The sequence below is a fragment of the Solanum dulcamara genome, chromosome 6, assembly GCF_947179165.1.
Source record: "Solanum dulcamara chromosome 6, daSolDulc1.2, whole genome shotgun sequence".
NCBI classification, from domain to species: Eukaryota; Viridiplantae; Streptophyta; class Magnoliopsida; order Solanales; family Solanaceae; genus Solanum; species Solanum dulcamara.
The window spans coordinates 55,281,140-55,299,775 of record NC_077242.1 but is presented as its reverse complement, the minus strand read 5'-3'; the positions used below and the strand labels follow the sequence as shown (position 1 = coordinate 55,299,775).

Here is an 18,636-nt window from a genome sequence, read left to right as displayed (position 1 = left end):
TGCTACTACGTTTGCCTTGCCTGGATGGTAGAGAATAGAGAGGTCATAATTCTTCAGGAGCTTAATCCAGCGGCACAACCTCGAATTAAGATCCCTCTAGCTCATAATGTACTGAAAGCTCCTATGATCAATGTAAATCTCGCATCGAACTCCATACAGGTAGTTTCTATAAATCTTAAGCTCAAAAACTACTATCGTCAACTCAAAGTCATGAGTGGGGTAGTTGAACTCGTGTAGCTTAAGCTGCCATGATGCATAAGCAATAACCCGGCCTACGACATAAGTACACAAAAAAATAATTTTAGTAACTGATAAAGTTGCATTCATGTGAGATTACTTATTCAGTGAGAAAGCTTAATGCACCAGATAATTTTGAGATGATATGATGATCGCACTAGGCTCTGAGCAGTTTATTATGACTGTTTATATTGATGCACAATTGCAGCCTAGAAAGCTATATCTGATCATTCTCAATAATTTCAAATTTTTATAATATTTGTGGTTAATAAATATGAAAGTTGGTTATTGGAACATTTTACTCAAATGTGATATTTGAACCCCAACTTATATCATTAATGACAGTAATGTTATTAGTTAGATTTATCCATTATTGGTTTAAGTGAAAAGATAAAACATTGGAGTTGGTTATATTAGTGAAATAATCAAATGTCAGTATATCCATGTTATGTGACATGAAACAAAAACAAAAAAAATCCTCATTACAAAGGAAGACATTTATATTCTGCAAACATTATCATATAATGTCTTTGAAACAATACCTCTCGTACATTTCGTTAGAATGATAATACTAATAACAATAGCTCAAGAATATCTTAATTGCTACCCATTTGTAAGTGACACTGATAAGATGTTAAAAATTAGTCTTGTTAAAGTAGATGCTTCAAAAATGAACAGCTCATTCTACAGCACAAGGATGATTCAATACCTGATTACTCGTATAAGAAACTTGACATTACTCCAACTAGCATGCTAAGTATCTGAGGCATCCCCAGCATACTACCAGATAGTACATTTTGCACTTTAAGTGGTGACAAGATTGAATAAAGCTGGTAAACTATCTAACACTAATTGAACCACTTTGGGGCATTGGTAGTTCAAGGATAATCAGGAAAAAACAACTTTCTGATTGTCTGATATACTGGACTTCTCCATTCATAAGCTGTAGGATTCTTCTGCACACCTTCTTGAAATATCCATCGACTGTTATGGAACATATCTTGTATCAAGTCGGAAGAAAGACCCTCACCAGGGCAGACAATCCTTTTCCACAAAAAGAGTAGGAAAAATCAAACAGCAAACTAAGACAGTAATATGATACCAAACAACATTAAAATGTTGTAAAAATTAAACCTAAAAGTTATGATTGTATTGACACCTTCATCGATCGAGAGCCCTACTTGACAACTAAGAAAGAAAATCAAGTGTACTAGTAAAACACCATCATATGCAGCATATGGTACACTTCTAAAAAGAATACTTTAGTAGTTACTATAAACAAAGTAGTGCATCCAATCACCATTAAAAAATATCAGATTAAACTTCAAATAAAAAGCTTAAGCTCTTGATCCTCCTATCTCAGCTTGAAATGATAGTGTCCATGAACTAACATTTTGAGGTAGGAAATTATATGTTTCTTCATCAAACACAAACTTAAAAGCTGAAAGACAGAGACAAGATCGTTGGTAGTTCTGAAGTTAAAAGAGATAACAAATCAATGGAAGTAGTGTACTTATGATTTTTTTATCAATCTCAAGTTAACATTTTACGGTTATATTTATATCTTATCCAGGGCCATAATCTTATATTAACATATGTTTTATTACCTTATCCATAGTCAGAACTTGTAGTTTGTTTCTCGAGTCAAGTCAGAAGGATGAACACACTTGTGTTTGTCCTTTTAATGCCAAAAAGGTGCAGGACGAAGAACTTTTAATAAATAGAAGTGAGGATTTTTTATGTAATTTTGAGAAGGAATAAAGGAATGCAATTTGTAGATAGAAAAGCATTTAGAAGTTAAGGAAAATATTAGGGAGTCCAATATGCTGAACAAATGATAAAAGTCAAAGAGCAAAGGAAGGTGGCTAAATGCTACACCCCAAGAAAAGTGGTACCAGCAAATCAGTGTGTAGTTAATATCAAACTCCATATTCAAAATATTTGACCGATCTGTAATCATAACATGTCAACTAGTAAGTTCAGACAAACTTATTGAAATGTTATGAATTATTCAGTTTTGTACGAATAAACCTAAAGAGAAAAAAAGTTGAATGATCTATAATTAAGTGAAATTTGTAACTAACAAATAACACAATTAACCTACTTGTGCAAGTAAAATAACATTGATAGCGTAAAAATTCTTTACATTATCAAAGTATATTATACAATTATACGACCCTAGTAAATTCACAGTCAAATCAAATATTCAGCAGAGTTACTGAGATGTGTATGTATATGTGAAAACACTTCACACAAAAAATATATCCTATGATTCTCTATGTACATAAATGATCACAGAATATTAGTACTTATGTACATATGTTGATCAGACCTTTTAAAAATATTGTTGCATTCATGTCGAAATCCTTCAAAAGTACTCTAATTTTGGAGGATCAGACACACATCCGTTGACATTTTTAAAGAGTCCGAAAAAAATAGCTTATCTATATATGTTTGATCAGACTCTCCAAAAGTGTTGTTGCATTCATGTCGGATCCTCCAAAAGTACAAAAACACATACGTTGAACATTTTTGAAGAGTCAGAGTAACATAGATATTTACAAGTCCTCCCCTTCTAGCCTCAATATAGTAGTGTTCTAAATCTTCATCAATAGTAATAATTTTAGCAGCACCTTTCACAGCAGTTATAAATCTAGGATTGTTAGGATGATGAATAATAATATTGGATTCAAGCCTTCAATTCTTGTTTATATCATCATCATCATCACTTATAATTTCTTGATCATTTTCTTCTTCAAGTCACTAGGTGGCAAACAATAATCTAAAGATAGTCCATTTATGTTAAAATCAACTTCTTTAATTGTCCAAACTTCTTCCATCCTAATCCTTGTGTGTCCTTCTAAGTTTTCGCTGAATCTGAATAAAGAAACACATGTCTTCCCAGCATGTGCAATGTTAACACCATCAGTCGTTCCATAATCTTGGATCAATGATTCTATTGTTGTTTCCCAAAAGACATCATCTTTGGGGGATTTTAGCCTTAGAAGATGTGAATCTTCAAGTTGGACTAATAGTCCTCTTCTTTGGCTAAAATAGCCCCAAACAGTATGTCTCATAATTTCAACATTGCTACTGCTTCTTACCTATAGAGATGAGGATTTTGCTTCAAACTTTATTACAAAACAATCTTCACCATGCACTTTTTTTTGCCTATGCAGATCGAATCAGAGAACAATTTAGTAGTAGACCTTGGATCAAGACCCTGTTAACATGATCAAGATCAACATAATCAAACGTTGTTGAAGAAATAATTAAGTAAAAGTGTATTTTCTCTAATAAGAGACATGGTCACATATTTTAACATGGTATCAAAGCCGACGCATTACATGTTGATGACATAATTAAGTAAATAAAAGTGTGATCTTTTATGTCAATTCACAACTAGTATCCACACAAACAAAGAACCATATTCATTCATTAGCTATTTTCTTATGTTTTTTTCCTATTTAGTGATTAAATGTGTCATTGTCACTGGTGCTGACTTCTGTGCTAGTTTTTGTGTCAACTTGCCCTATAGAATAGCTCGAAGAGGTCAAGTGAATAAGATTTAGAGTTCATGTCACAACCCAACCCCGTAGACCATGATGAGTGCCCAAACTGGACACTCACATGAACACCTGCCACTCGTAAGTAATTCTATATTTTTCTTGACTTGTAATGTAACAATAGGTAAGAAAACACATAAGCCGATGAGGCCACCAGAACATATGGGGTCATCCCGTAACAAGTATACTTGTGAGCCAACCAGGCTGTCACGACAAGGGAACACCCCAAAACACAGTTCATGTAAGCATAGTTGTACATACATATATACACAACCCATATACAGCTTATATACATCTTATATACAATCCATACATGTCTCATATACAGCCCATATACAACCCACGTACATATCTAAAGATTCTGAGAGTAAAGACAATAATAACATAAGGCGGGACAGGACCCCGCCGTACCCGTACACAAAATGAATATATAAATCAAGGTTTAGTACCCCAAAATTAAGCTCCAGCACAATGGAGCACCTCTAGACTGCTGAGTGGGACTTCTACGCAGACGGATCCCCAAGCTGTGTATCTGTACCTGCAGGCATAAACGCAGCCCCCCGAAGAAAGGGGGTCAATATGACATATGTACTGAGTATGTAAAGTATAACAGGGCATAACCGGGAGCAAATCAGAAACAGAGAAACAGGGGATAAAATGTCATATAAGGAATTTGTACCTGTACTCTGTGATTTGTAAAAACATGCATCCTCAAATTATACAATATAGTCGGCCCTTTCAGGGGTCCGGTGAATCACACTTGTAAAACTATTATAGGCCCCGTGCAATCACCACCTTGTTATGACACATCATCACATATATACATACATACTTGGCCCTCTAGTTAGGGGCGGTGGACAATGTAGTGAATTGCACGAATCTGATAACCAGCCTTGGACTTGGAAAATAAGTGTTATAGTAAACAGAGTAGAGTAGTGAGTAACTATATGCAAATTAAATCGACATCAGAGACCCGATAGTATCAAAGGATTAAGTTGTCGTCTAAGGACCCGAGTAGTAGTGTAGTCATATTAATTGCCCTCTAAATACCATTAGAGGCTATATTAATTAGTATCTCTGGGTCCTTAGACGTATACTAAAGTAATACTAACCACTTAAGGACCCAGATCACTTGCTTTCATATAGTCCTACGACTAGGAGTCCGTATATTCACTAAGTCCTTAGCATAAAAAGAAGTTTAAGGAAAGTAGCTTAACTATCATAAAAGCTCAACATCTAGAACTTAATAAGAGACACTTAGGAATGGAACCACTTCAGAGATTATATCACTTTTTACTTACTTCTACGTCATGCCAAAAGAAAACAAAAAATAGGCTTTACATACCTTTTACGGGTTACTCTTTATCCCGTTCGTCTCGTCGTCCTCAGAACCTAAGTAAAATAAAAGAAACAGGAATATTAACAACCTTTGTCTTTCCAGTACCCTAGGCTAATCATGAGTATTCCTAAAACTCAACCCCTCGCTCGCCTTCTCGACTAGTTCCCTAACTAGTTAAAGAGTTAACGCAAATTAGGCAGCATCTCCCCTATAATGTACCCTATTCGAATTTCCAATTACATTACTTAGTACCTACAGACAACCAAAAACATAACCATCAGTTCACATATATACATATAACATGGCAACATTACACAATATAACCTCCAAACGACTTGCTCGAACTACGATACCAAGATAACGTTTCTAGTTTCCATTTTGCAAACCTTTAACCATACAAAGCGGGGGGTCATGTGGATGAAACCATCAGCTCCCCTACATATTTTATAAGACATTTAGGCCCTGAAAAACACACCACACAACCATCAGACACCTCCAAACACACAACGCCTCCCTTCGACTACAATTTAACTACGATGACTTCAATTTAGATTGTTTCTTTCGCTGAGCATCTCCATGACTTTTTTATACTTCAAGCAGTATAAAAGGTACATAACACACTCCATAAAAACCCCATAAATTCCAAATTTAAAGGATAAACCTTACCTTACCCGAAATTGGCCAAAACGAGCCAAAATTATGCCTCGGAAACCTCTTTAACGTGCTGAAAGTTGCGGACTGTTTGTAGCTCGTTCTTGCTGCCCCAAAATGGATTTTTATGTTATTAAACACCTATATACTGTCGTAGGATAGCTTAAATAATTAATTTATGGAGTGAAATCGGAAAGGTACCTATTTTTCTCTCCTAGTCGTCCTCTTTTTCTTTAGACTTAGGGTTTTGCTTTTCTTTTTGTTTGCTGAAGTTTAAATGTAAAAACTGAACTTAAGTCATAATATACATGTATATATTTGGTCCTTGGAGGTGACACATGTCATCCCCTAAGGGGGATACATGTCCAGCCCCTATTGGGCCACCGTGTCCATGCAAGCAAGGAGGGGCTGCCACATGGTAATGGGGCCCATCTCCCCCAAGCAAGTGGGTCACTTACTTGACCCCAAGCAGGTGGGTCACCTGCTTGCTTGAGGTGCTGCCATGTGTCACTCCTTCATTGGCTGCCACGTGTTTTTTTTCTCTTCCTCGTGGGTTTGTAATCTCGTCCTATTTTAAGAGCCTATATAATCCGTGCTACGTAAGCTTGGTATGTACTACAATAGCTTACGTGTATAATACTTCTAAATTGATAGCTTACGTCGGTAATTTAAGTCCTACGACTCCTTATTTGGCCTCCAACTCCTTCCGACTTATCTTGACCCTATCTCCAATCTTTCCTAATATAGGGTATCACATTCTCCATTTTTAGAGTTGTTTGATAGTGTCGTAGCTTATGTGGCTCACATGATAACTTCTAAGAAACTTAAGGGACATTCCGAGCTTAGGAATGTGGGGTGTAACATCCTTCCCCCTTTAGAACATTCGACCTAGAATGTTAAATACAACTTCCCTTAAGACTTTATATAGATAGTAGAGAGGTTTCTTTCCTTTATGATATCACACACATTTTCATCCACATGATTAATATACAAATTTTCAAGAGTCGGGGTTACCTGTGGATATTAGGAACAGGTACGGATACCTGAATTTCATATCCTCTTCAGCTTCCCAGGTCATTTCCTCACAATTGTTATTCTGCCACAACACTTTAATCGAAGCTACGTCTTTAGATCATAATCTTTTAATCTGTCGATCTAGGATGGCGATTGGTTGTTCTTCATAGGTTAGATCTTCAGTGACCTAGATGTCATCTATGGGATATACTCGGGACGGGTCACCTACACATTTGCGAAGCATTGATACATAGAAGATTGGGTGTACTGCTTCTAGGTCCGCTGGTAAGTCTAGTTCGTAGGCAACCTTGCCTATTCGGCAAAGGATTAAGTAAGGGCCAATATATCTAAGACTTAATTTTCCTTTCTTGCCGAACCTCATTACTCCTTTCATAGAGACACTTTCAAAAACACTCATTCACCCACTTGAAATTCCAAAGGTCGGCATTGACTGTCTGCGTATGACTTCTATCTACTCTAGGCAGCTAATAATCTCTCCCGAATAAGCTTCACCTTTTCTACAGCCTATTGGACCATGTCGGGGCCTATTAGTTGTGTTTTGCCAACCTCAAACCAAGCGATAGGAGACCTACACTTTCTATCGTATAAAGCCTCATACGGTACCATCTGAATGTTGAAGTGATAACTTTTATTGTAGGCAAACTCAATAAGTGGTATATGATCATCCCAGTTGTCTTTGAAGTCAATTGTGTAGGCTCATAACATATCCTCTAGTGTTTGAATAGAGCACTTGGACTGTCCATCCGTCTGAGGATGAAATGCCGTGCTAAGGCTTACCTGTGTTCCCAAGCCTTCTTGGAATGACCGCCAAAAGTGGATAGTGAACTGGGCTCCTCTGTCCGAAATAATAGAGGTGGGAACTCCGTGAAGTCGCACTATCTCTTTGATGTACAATTTTGCATAGTCCTCTGCTGAGTATGCGGTCCTGACTGGGAGAAAGTGGGCTAATTTTGTTAGCCTATCCATAATAACCCATATGGAATCCTGCTTTCGGAGAGTATGAGGTAAGTCGGTAATGAAATCCATGTTAATTGCTTTCCATTTCCAGGTTGGAATCTCCATTTCCTATAGTAACCCACCTGGTTTCTAATGTTCAACTTTAACTTGTTCGCAGTTTGGACATTGGGCTATGAACTCGGCTATATCTTTCTTTATACCATCCCGCCAATATAAACCCCTAAGGTCATGATACATCTTGGTTGACCCTAGATGAATAGAATAATGGGCATGATGTGCCTTACCTAACACTTGCTGTCGTAGCCCTGCAACTTCTAGTACACAGACTTTGCCCTTATATCGTAGTACTCCACCAGCCGTGATCTCAAATGGAGTCTTTTTGTTTTGGAGAGTCATATCCCTATACTAGGTCAGAACAGGGTCCTGGTATTGACATTGTTTTACTTCCTCCAAGAGCGAGGATTCAGCAACTCCTCGAACAAAAACCCTGCCATTATCTGAATCGGCTAAGCGGACTCCAAGGCTAGCGAGCTGGCAGATCTCACGGATTATCTCCTTCTATTCTGGTTGTACCTCTTCCAACCTACACATTGACTTACGGCTGAGTGCATCCTCCACCACATTCTCTTTCCCAGGGTGGTATAAGATGTCGACATCATAGTCCTTCAAAAATTCTATCCACCTTCTCTACCGTAAGTTCAATTCCTTCTGTTTGAAGATATACTGGAGGCTTTTGTGGTCCGTATAAATGTCAACATGTACGCCATACAAGTAGTGCCTCCATATTTTTAAGACATGAATCACCGCTGCTAATTCTAGATCATGCATTAGATAGTTCTTTTCGTGCTTCCTGAGCTGTCGGGAGGCGTAAGCTATAACTCTTTCATGCTGCATTAGAACACACCCTAGTCCAATACCGAAAGCATCACAATAAATAACAAAGTCATTTGGTCCTCCTAGAAAAGTGAGAATAGGAGTCGTAGTCAACTTTTCTTTTAACAACTGGAAGCTCCGTTCACAAGCATCAGTCCACTGGAACTTAGCCGTTTTTTGAGTCATCCTCGTTAAAGGTGCCAAAATGGAAGTAAACTTTTCCACAAACTTCCTGTAGTACCTTGCTAAACCCAAAAAATTACGTACTTTCATAGGGGTTGTAGGTATTGGCCAAGCTTTCAATGCCTCAATCTTCTGCGTGTCTATGCATATACCGTCAGTCCCAATAATATGCCCAGAAAAGCCACTGAAGTTAACCAAAATTCACATTTAGAAAACTTAGCATACAATTTCTGGTGTTGGAGTATTCCCAGTACCACCCGCAAATGATCCGCGTGTTCCTTTTCTGATCATGAATAGACCAGAATATCATCAATAAATACGATTACGAACAAATCCAAAAACAATTTGAACACTCAGTTCATCAGGTCCATAAATACCGTAGGAGCATTTGTCAGCCCAAAACACATCACTTTGAATTCATAATGGTCGTATCGGGTTTTAAATGCGGTCTTTGGGATATCTACCTCTCTTACTAGCACCTGATGATAGCCTGATCGTAGGTCTATCTTCGAAAAGCACTTAGTGCCCTACAGCTGGTCAAACAAATCATCAATCCTGGGAAGGGGATATCTGTTCTTCATTGTTATCTTGTTCAGCTGCCTATAGTCAATGCACATCCATAGTGATCCATCTTTCTTTTTCAGAAATAGTACCGGTGCTCCCCAGGGTGATGTGCTGGGTCTAATGAAGCCTTTTTCTAGCAAGTCTTTCAGTTTCTCCTTTAACTTCTTTAACTCCACGGGTGCCATTCTATATGGGGGAATAGAGATAAGCTGAGTATCTGGTGGCACGTTTACAGTGAACTCTATATCCCACTCGGGAGGAAGACCTGAGAGTTCATCTGGGAAGACATCCGGATATTCATTAACCACGGGTACAGACTGAAGATTTGGCACCTCTTCTTTCAAATCGTGCACGCAGACTAAATGATAAATATACACCTTCCTGATCATTTTCCTTGCCTTAAGGTATGAAATAAATTTACCCTTCGGCGATGCTATGTTTCCTAACCACTTAACAATTGGTTCATCTGGGAATTGGAATCGAACCACTTTATTTTTACAATCTGCATTGGCATGACAAGAAGTTAACCAATCCATACCCATAATAACATCAAACTCCACCATATCTAACTCTATCAAATTAGCTAAGGTATGAGGACTATATACGTTTATCGGGCAATTCCTATATACATGTCTTACCACAATAGAGTCCCCTACTGGTGTAGCTACCTTGAATAATTCTATCAACTCAGGCTTAATTCCAATATTATTAGCAACAAAAGGATATATATACGATAACATAGAGCCTGGATCCATCAACATATATACGTCTTGAGAAAAGATTGATAATGTACTTGTGACCATGTTTGGCGATGCTTCCTTGTCCTGCCTACTAGACAAGGCATATATACGGTTAGAAGGACCGCCGAAACTAGAAACTCTACCAAGGCCTCTACCACGGCCTGTTGGTATCTGCATACCCCACCCCATCGGGCGCATAGCCACTGAAGAAGAAGAACCCGTAACTGACCCAGTTGGCTGAGCTGCACCACCTGGAGTACTCTTGAACGGACATTCCTTTGAAATATGGCCTTGGAGGCCACAAGAAAATAAGCACCTGTATTCCAGTGACATTCCACAAAATGAGTTCTATTACAATGGGGACACTAGGGTACCAGTAGTCTCGATTATCAAGAACTCTGGTTTACTTATGTACCTGAAATTCTAGAGCTTTGAACACCCCTCAAATACCTGGTGCTCTCAAATCTTCCACCTGGAACCTGAGGTGCACTCCTAGCTGGCTGGGAGGGCTATCTAACAAACTGCTGGAACCGCCCACTTTGAAATTCCCCCGGATAACCAACCGACCTAGCCCTCTTAGGCTGCCTCTATCAAAACCTCTGTCTGGTTGACGCTTTTTATATCTCTCTTCTACCCCTTGGGCGTATACCTGTACCCGGGCAATATCCATGCCTAGCTGAGAAGCTATGGCCATACAGCTATCAACCAAATAAAGATCTAAGCCTGTGACGTATTGATGCACCCTATCTGTCATATCAACTACAACTGTGGAGGCATGCCTCGCCAATGAGTCAAACTCGAGGCTATAGTCTCGAACATTCCTGTCGTTCTGCTTCAACTGTAAGAATTTATCAACTCTGGCGCATCTTATTTCTGTAGAAAGAAAGTGGCTAACTAAGGCTTCTGCAAAGTCATCCCATTCAGTTGGAGAAGCATCCTCCCCCCTCGATAATTCCCAAGACTCGTGCCAATTAGCGGCCAGGTCACGCAGCTAATAAGAAGCCAATTCAACCGACTCGGTCTTCGAAGCCCTAATGATTCATAGTGTACGCTGCATTTATCGAATGAATTCCTGTGGATCCTCTGCAGGTCTCGATCCTTGAAATACTGGAGGGTTACAGGCTAGGAAATCACAGACCCTCAAGCTATCTTGTCTATTGACATCATCTGGGCTATATCTCCGAGCCTGTCCTGCCATTAGTCCAGTCAGCAACTGTATTGTATCTCTCATAGCTCTATCCTCTGCCCCATGTTGTGGGACAGGAGGCTTTTGTATTAGAGGTTCAGGATCTGTAGCTGCTGCTGCCCTAAACTCCTCTGGGGTGGCGGCGTAGTAGAGCTCGCTGACTGAAGTACAATCCTTGGCATAGACTGGACATGGGCCCTGGTAACTCTCGGGGTCTAACTAGTTTCCCCCGCTGCTGACTTGCCCTTCTGGGCACTAGTTGCTTTCCTTGGAGGCATCACTGTAAACATATAAGTAGGTTAGTGAAGGGTCATCCTAAAAGCATAGCTCTATCGCACAATCTAAAATAAGAAAGAAGCAGCATCCTAAATGTCATGTAGCCTCATGTTTATAGATGTGGTGCACAACACACCGATAAATAAACCTCTACTAAAAACGGTCTGTGGACACTCCAAGAATGAACTGCTTTGATACCACTTTTGTCACGATCCAACCCCATAGGTCATGATGAGTGCCCGAATTGGACACTCACATGAATACCTGCCACTCATAAGTAATTCTGTCTTCTTCTTGACTCATAATGTAATAATAGGTAAGAAAACACATAAGCCGACGAGGCCACCAGAACATATGGGGTCATCCCGTAACAAGTATACTTGTAAGCCGACAAGGCTGTCATGACAAGGGAACGCCCCAAAAATAGTTCATATAAGCACAGTTGTACATACATATATACACAACCTATATACAGCTCATATACAGCCCATATACATCTTATATACAGTCCATACACGGCTCATATATAGCCCATATACAACCCACATACATATCCATAGACCTCTAAGAGTAAACACAACAATAATATAAGGCAGGATAGGGCCCCCACCATACCCATAGATAAAATGAATATATACATCAAGGTTTAGTACCCCAAAATTAGGCTCCAGCACAATGGAGCACCTCTGGAATGTTGAGTGAGACTCCTACACAGATGGATCCCCAAGTTGTGTATCTATACCTGCGGGCATGAACGCAGCCCCCCAAAGAAAGGGGGTCAGTACGACATAGTACTGAGTATGTAAATTATAACAGGGCATAACCGGGAGCATATCAAAAATAGAGAAACAAAGGATAAAATGTCATATAAGGAATCTGTACCTGTACTCTGTGATTTGTAAAAACATGCATGCTCAAATTATACAATATAGCCGGCCCTTTCAGGGGTCCGGTGAATCACACCTGTAAAACCATCATAGGCCCTGTGCCATCACCACCTTGTTATGACACATCATCACATCATCACATATATACATACGTACCCGGCCCTTTAGTGAGGGGCGGTGGACAATACAGTGAATTGCACGAATCTGATAACCGACTCGGGACTCGGAGAAGAAGTGTTACATTAAAATAAGTAGAGTAGTGAGTAACTATATGCAAATTAAATTAACATCAGAGACCCGAGAGTATCAAAGGATTAAGTTGTCGTCTAAGGACCCGAGTAATAGTGTAGTCATATTAGCTGCCCTCTAAATGCCATTAGAGGCTATATTAATTAGCATCTCGGGGTCCTTAGATGTATACTAAAGTAATACTAACCACTTAAGGACCCAGAGCACTTGCTTTCATATAGTCCTACGACTAGGAGTCCGTATATTCACTAAGTCCTTAGCATAAAAAGAAGTTTAAGGAAAGTAGCTTAACTATCATAAAAGCTCAACATCTAGAACTTAATAAGAGACACTTAGGAATGGAACCACTTCAGAGATTATATCACTTTTTACTTACTTCTACGTCATGCCAAAAGAAAAGAAAAAATAGGCTTTACATACCTTTTACGGGTTACTCTTTATCCCGTTCGTCTCGTCGTCCTCAGAACCTAAGTAAAATAAAAGAAACAGGAATATTAACAACCTTTGTCTTTCCAGTACCCTAGGCTAATCATGAGTATTCCTAAAACTCAACCCCTCGCTCGCCTTCTCGACTAGTTCCCTAACTAGTTAAAGAGTTAACGCAAATTAGGCAGCATCTCCCCTATAATGTACCCTATTCGAATTTCCAATTACATTACTTAGTACCTACAGACAACCAAAAACATAACCATCAGTTCACATATATACATATAACATGGCAACATTACACAATATAACCTCCAAACGACTTGCTCGAACTACGATACCAAGATAACGTTTCTAGTTTCCATTTTGCAAACCTTTAACCATACAAAGCGGGGGGTCATGTGGATGAAACCATCAGCTCCCCCACATATTTTATAAGACATTTAGGCCCTGAAAAACACACCACACAACCATCAGACACCTCCAAACACACAACGCCTCCCTTCGACTACAATTTAACTACGATGACTTCAATTTAGATTGTTTCTTTCGCTGAGCATCTCCATGACTTTTTTATACTTCAAGCAGTATAAAAGGTACATAACACACTCCATAAAAACCCCATAAATTCCAAATTTAAAGGATAAACCTTACCTTACCCGAAATTGGCCAAAACGAGCCAAAATTATGCCTCGGAAACCTCTTTAACGTGCTGAAAGTTGCGGACTGTTTGTAGCTCGTTCTTGCTGCCCCAAAATGGATTTTTATGTTATTAAACACCTATATACTGCCGTAGGATAGCTTAAATAATTAATTTATGGAGTGAAATCGGAACGTACCTATTTTTCTCTCCTAGTCGTCCTCTTTTTCTCTAGACTTAGGGTTTTGCTTTTCTTTTTGTTTGCTGAAGTTTAAGTGTAAAAACTAAACTTAAGTAATAATATACTTGTATATATGTGGTCCTTGGAGGTGACACATGTCATCCCCTAAGGGGGACACGTGTCCATTCCCTATTGGGCCACCGTGTCCATGCAAGCAAGGAGGGGCTGCCACGTGGCAGTGGGGTCCACCTCCTCCAAGCAAGTGGGTCACCTACTTGACCCTAAGCAGGTGGGTCACCTGCTTGCTTGAGGCGCTTCCACGTGTCACTCCTCCATTGGCTGCCACGTGTCTTTTTTTCTCTTCCTCGTGGATTCGTAATCTCGTCCTATTTTAAGTGCCTATGTAATCCATGCTACATAAGCTTGGTATGTACTCCAATAGCTTACATGTATAATACTTCTAAATTGATAGCTTACGTCGGTAAGTTGAGTCCTACGACTCCTTATTTGGCCTCCAACTCCTTCTGACTTCTCTTGACCCTATCTCCAATTTTTCCTACTATAAGGTATCACATTCTCCCTTTTAGAGTTGTTTGATAGTGTCGTAGCTTATGCGGCTCAGATGATAAATTCTAGAAAACTTAAGGGACATTCCGAGCTCAGGAATGTGGGGTGTAACAGTTTATTCGATCCATAACTCATAAGGTTCAAATTCTGACTCCGACTCTGCTTGAAGGGGTCAAGTTATGGACAAGATTTTGAGTTTATTCAAGCCATGTGACACACAACCTATCCTGTTGATAAGGAAGAACTCCAAAACAACATTAATGTTGACTTCTTGACAACAATGTTTTTCTAGGCTAATAAGTTTGTATATACACCAAATTGTCAATTGGACCACTTATCAAGACAATCTTATTAGTAAAGGTAAAATGACATCTCAGGTCCACATTGGAATTTAAATGACAACAATGACATAATAACCAAAAATTGACATGACCATATGTTGTAAATTCAATTCTCATTGTCTCGTGACAAATTTTGAATCGAAAAAAGTACCTGTAAGGAACGAAGAAGAGGCCTAGCAGGACCACGAGACGCATGAGAATGATGCCATGGAGTTTGCCTCTAAGACATGTTACCATTACTTCCAGCACTGATTTTACATCCTGAAACTACAAGCTCTATGCTCCAAAGATCAGGTCTTTTTGCCACAACACAAATCCTCTTATTTCCCCTGCCCCATTTTTCGCGGTCTTGATCTTTATTACTTTGCCATTGTTTAATCCAAGACCATCTCCTTCAATAAATTCAGACACCATTATCTTCACCTTCCCCATTGCGTACATACTATTAATTGAATTCAAAGCATGTTCTCCTCCCGCGGTAGCTATGTATTGTTGCATTAGATATTTTGCCATTGAAGCCTCCTGTACAAATGCACCAACCATTGGTTAAATACAACAACAACATAGTCACTGAAATCCTACAAAGTAGGGTCTGGGTAGGGTAGAATGTACGCAGACCATACCACTATAAATCCATACATGTACAATTTCCTTTAAACTCCAATACACAAGCCCTTAACATATCCTCTAGTATTTGAATCGTCCTCTAGGCTTTCCCATCCGTCTGAGGATGGAATGCGGTGCTCAAGTTTACCTTAGTACCGAGGCCTTTTTGAAATGATCTCCAAAAGTGAGAAGTGAATTAGGTACCACGATACAAAATAATGGATAATGGCATACTATGCAACCTCACCAACTCCCGAATATATAAATTTGCATAGTCTTCGGCACTATAGGAAGTCTTAACCGGTAGGAAGTGAGTCGACTTATTCATTCTATCAACAATTACCCAAATAAAATCATGATACTTCTGGGTATGAGGCAAACCCACTACAAAATCCATATTCACATCTTCCCTCTTTCAAGTAGGGATTTCAATGTTTTGGCTAGGCCACCCGGCCTTTGATGTTCAGCCTTCACTTGTTGGCGATTCAGACACGAACCTTGCTATGTCCTTCTTCATGCCACCCCACCAATAGAACTCTTTTAAGTCTCGGTACATTTTCGTCGAACCGAGATGAATGGAGTATGTAGAATTATGAGCCTCCATCAAGATCAAACTCCTTAGGCCATCAACATCCAGAACACAAAGCCGACCTTGGTAGTATAGAACCCCATATCCCCCTTGGGAAAAGACCTCTATCTTATTTTCCTTCACCAACTTCTTTAACTCGATAAACATCGAGTCAAGATCTTGCTTTAATTTAACATACACCACCAAAGAGGATTCGGACCTATTTTGAACAACCATACCACCATCATCAGTACCACACAACTTCACCCCTAATATAGCCAATAGGTGAACATCTTTCACCAACTCCCTCTTCCATTCATCCACATGGGCCACACTCCCCATAGACACTCTACTAAGTGCATCGGCAACCATATTAGCTTTACTCAGATGATAGTGCATAATCATATCATAGTCCTTAAGGAGTTCTAGACACCTCATCTCCCTTAAATTAAGGTCCTTTTGGGTGAACACATATTGAAGAGTTTTATGATCGATATACATATCTACATACACCCCATAGAGTTAATGCCTCCAAATCTTCAGAGCAAAAACAACGGCCGCCAATTCAAGTTCATGGGTAGGGTAGTTACACTCATGCACCTTTAATTATCTAGAATCATAGGCTATGACCTTGTCATTTTTCATTAAGACACAACCTAAACCAATCTTTGAAGCATCACAATAAACTACAAACCCTTCTAATCCTTATGGTAGAGTCAAAATAGGAGTGGTGGTAAGTCTATCTTTCAAGGTCTGGAAACTCTTCTCACACTCATTCGTCCATATGAATTTGGCTTTCTTTTGGGTCAATTTTGTCATAGGAGATAAGATGGAAGAAAACCCTTCGACGAACCTTCTATAGTACCCAGCTAGACCCAAGAAGCTCCTAATGTCTGAAGGAGACAACGGTCTAGGGCAATTTTTGACTGTCTCCATTTTCATAGGATCAACCTTGATCCCATCACCGGATACTACGTGACCAAGAAATGCCACTTCCTTCAACAAAAATTCACACTTACTAAATTTTACAAACAATTGCCTATCCCTCAACATTTGATGCACAACTCTTAAGTGATTTTTATGTTCTTCCATACCCTAAAAGTAAATAAAAATATCATCAATGAAGACCACGACAAAAGTATCACGTTAAGGTTTGAACAGCCTATTCATCAAGTCCATGAACGTTGTTGGCGTATTCGTCAACCCAAAACTCATCACAACAAACTCAAAGTGACCATACCTTGTTTGGAAAGCCATTTTGGGAATGTCACACTCAATCATCCGTAGTTGGTGTAGCCGGACCGAAGGTCGATGTTGGAGAAGTGACTTGCCCCTTGCAATTAATCAAACAAGTCATCTATTCTAGGAAGTGGGTATTTATTCTTAATGGTCATCTTATTTAATTGTCGGTAGTCTATGCACATCTAAAGCGACCCTGTAATATCCCTCAAAATGTTCATAAGTTCCTTTTAAATGCCTTAGAAATAGGCCGCTCATGTAATGCATTATCCTTAATCTTTTTGGAAAATTCGAATTCGAAATATCGATCAGGGGGTCAAAACCTGCGGAAAATAGTCTTGGTGGATTTTTAGGACCCGTAGATTGAAAGATAGATTTCTCAAAGGAATGCGTAAACCAGTAAGGTATGCAGAAAGTCCACATCACGGACTTGCTTGCCTCTGCATCGAGGACCTAGCGAGGGTTTTCTAGCCGAATTTAGTTTTAGCAAGGGCACTTTAGACTTTTCCCTAATTATTAGCTAATGAACCTAGATATTTTTAGAACCCAATTAAAATCTATAAATTAAGCTATACATCTAATGCTATTCATTCTTCTACAATTCACCTACTCAAATATTTCTCTCTCTACAAAAGACTCTCAAGGGCTCCATTGAAGACTTCAAGTAAATTCACTCAAGCTCTCCATAAAAACTCTCAAGTTCTTCCAAATTATTTGGTTTTCTCACTTAAGGTATGTGGGTATTGATTCGTGGATTTTTTCATCCATGAAGTCCGATCAATTTCTCAAGGTTTTCTATCAAATTAAAGTATGGTATTTTATGGATTTTATGATCTCTATTCCTATTGCATGAATTATGATTCAAAGTATGATCATGAGTCTATTTTGATATAAATTGATGGTTATCGCATTAAATTGAAGAATTTTTCCATGAATTCTCCTATTTTGAGCTATAGGGTTCAAGATGTAAATCATGAGTATTTTGAATTATACTTCCAAAGGATATTATCTATATTAATTATGTATAGGTTGATATAAAGTTTATGATCATACATGTTTTCAATTCAAATACATGATTTTCAAAGTCAATTCATTATGCAATTGAGTTCTACTCTAAGTTCAATGTATGAATTTCATGCAAGTTATGAAGTAAGGTGACTTAGTGTCATGACCCGACCTAGGGCCTAGTCGTAACACGACAATCAAAACATCGAAGGACTCCAATCAAGTCTCTTGTACATATCATAAGCATACATAAGGTGAAATATAAAAGCAGAAACATCATTAGAGAATCTAAATCATGAATAGAAATTCGAAAATGTCTT

General features: G+C 38.9%; 1 non-coding gene and 1 pseudogene across 1 annotated transcript; one reads left to right on the top strand and one right to left on the bottom strand.

Annotated features, from left to right (window-relative positions):
* Positions 1–378: 378 nt before the first annotated feature.
* On the top strand, positions 379–467 carry LOC129893692 (small nucleolar RNA snoR118). The gene has a single exon (XR_008767571.1). It is a non-coding gene; the product is annotated as a small nucleolar RNA snoR118 (small nucleolar RNA).
* Positions 468–1,115: 648 nt separating this feature from the next.
* LOC129892869 (uncharacterized) lies at positions 1,116–15,441 on the bottom strand (annotated as a pseudogene).
* Positions 15,442–18,636: the final 3,195 nt, after the last annotated feature.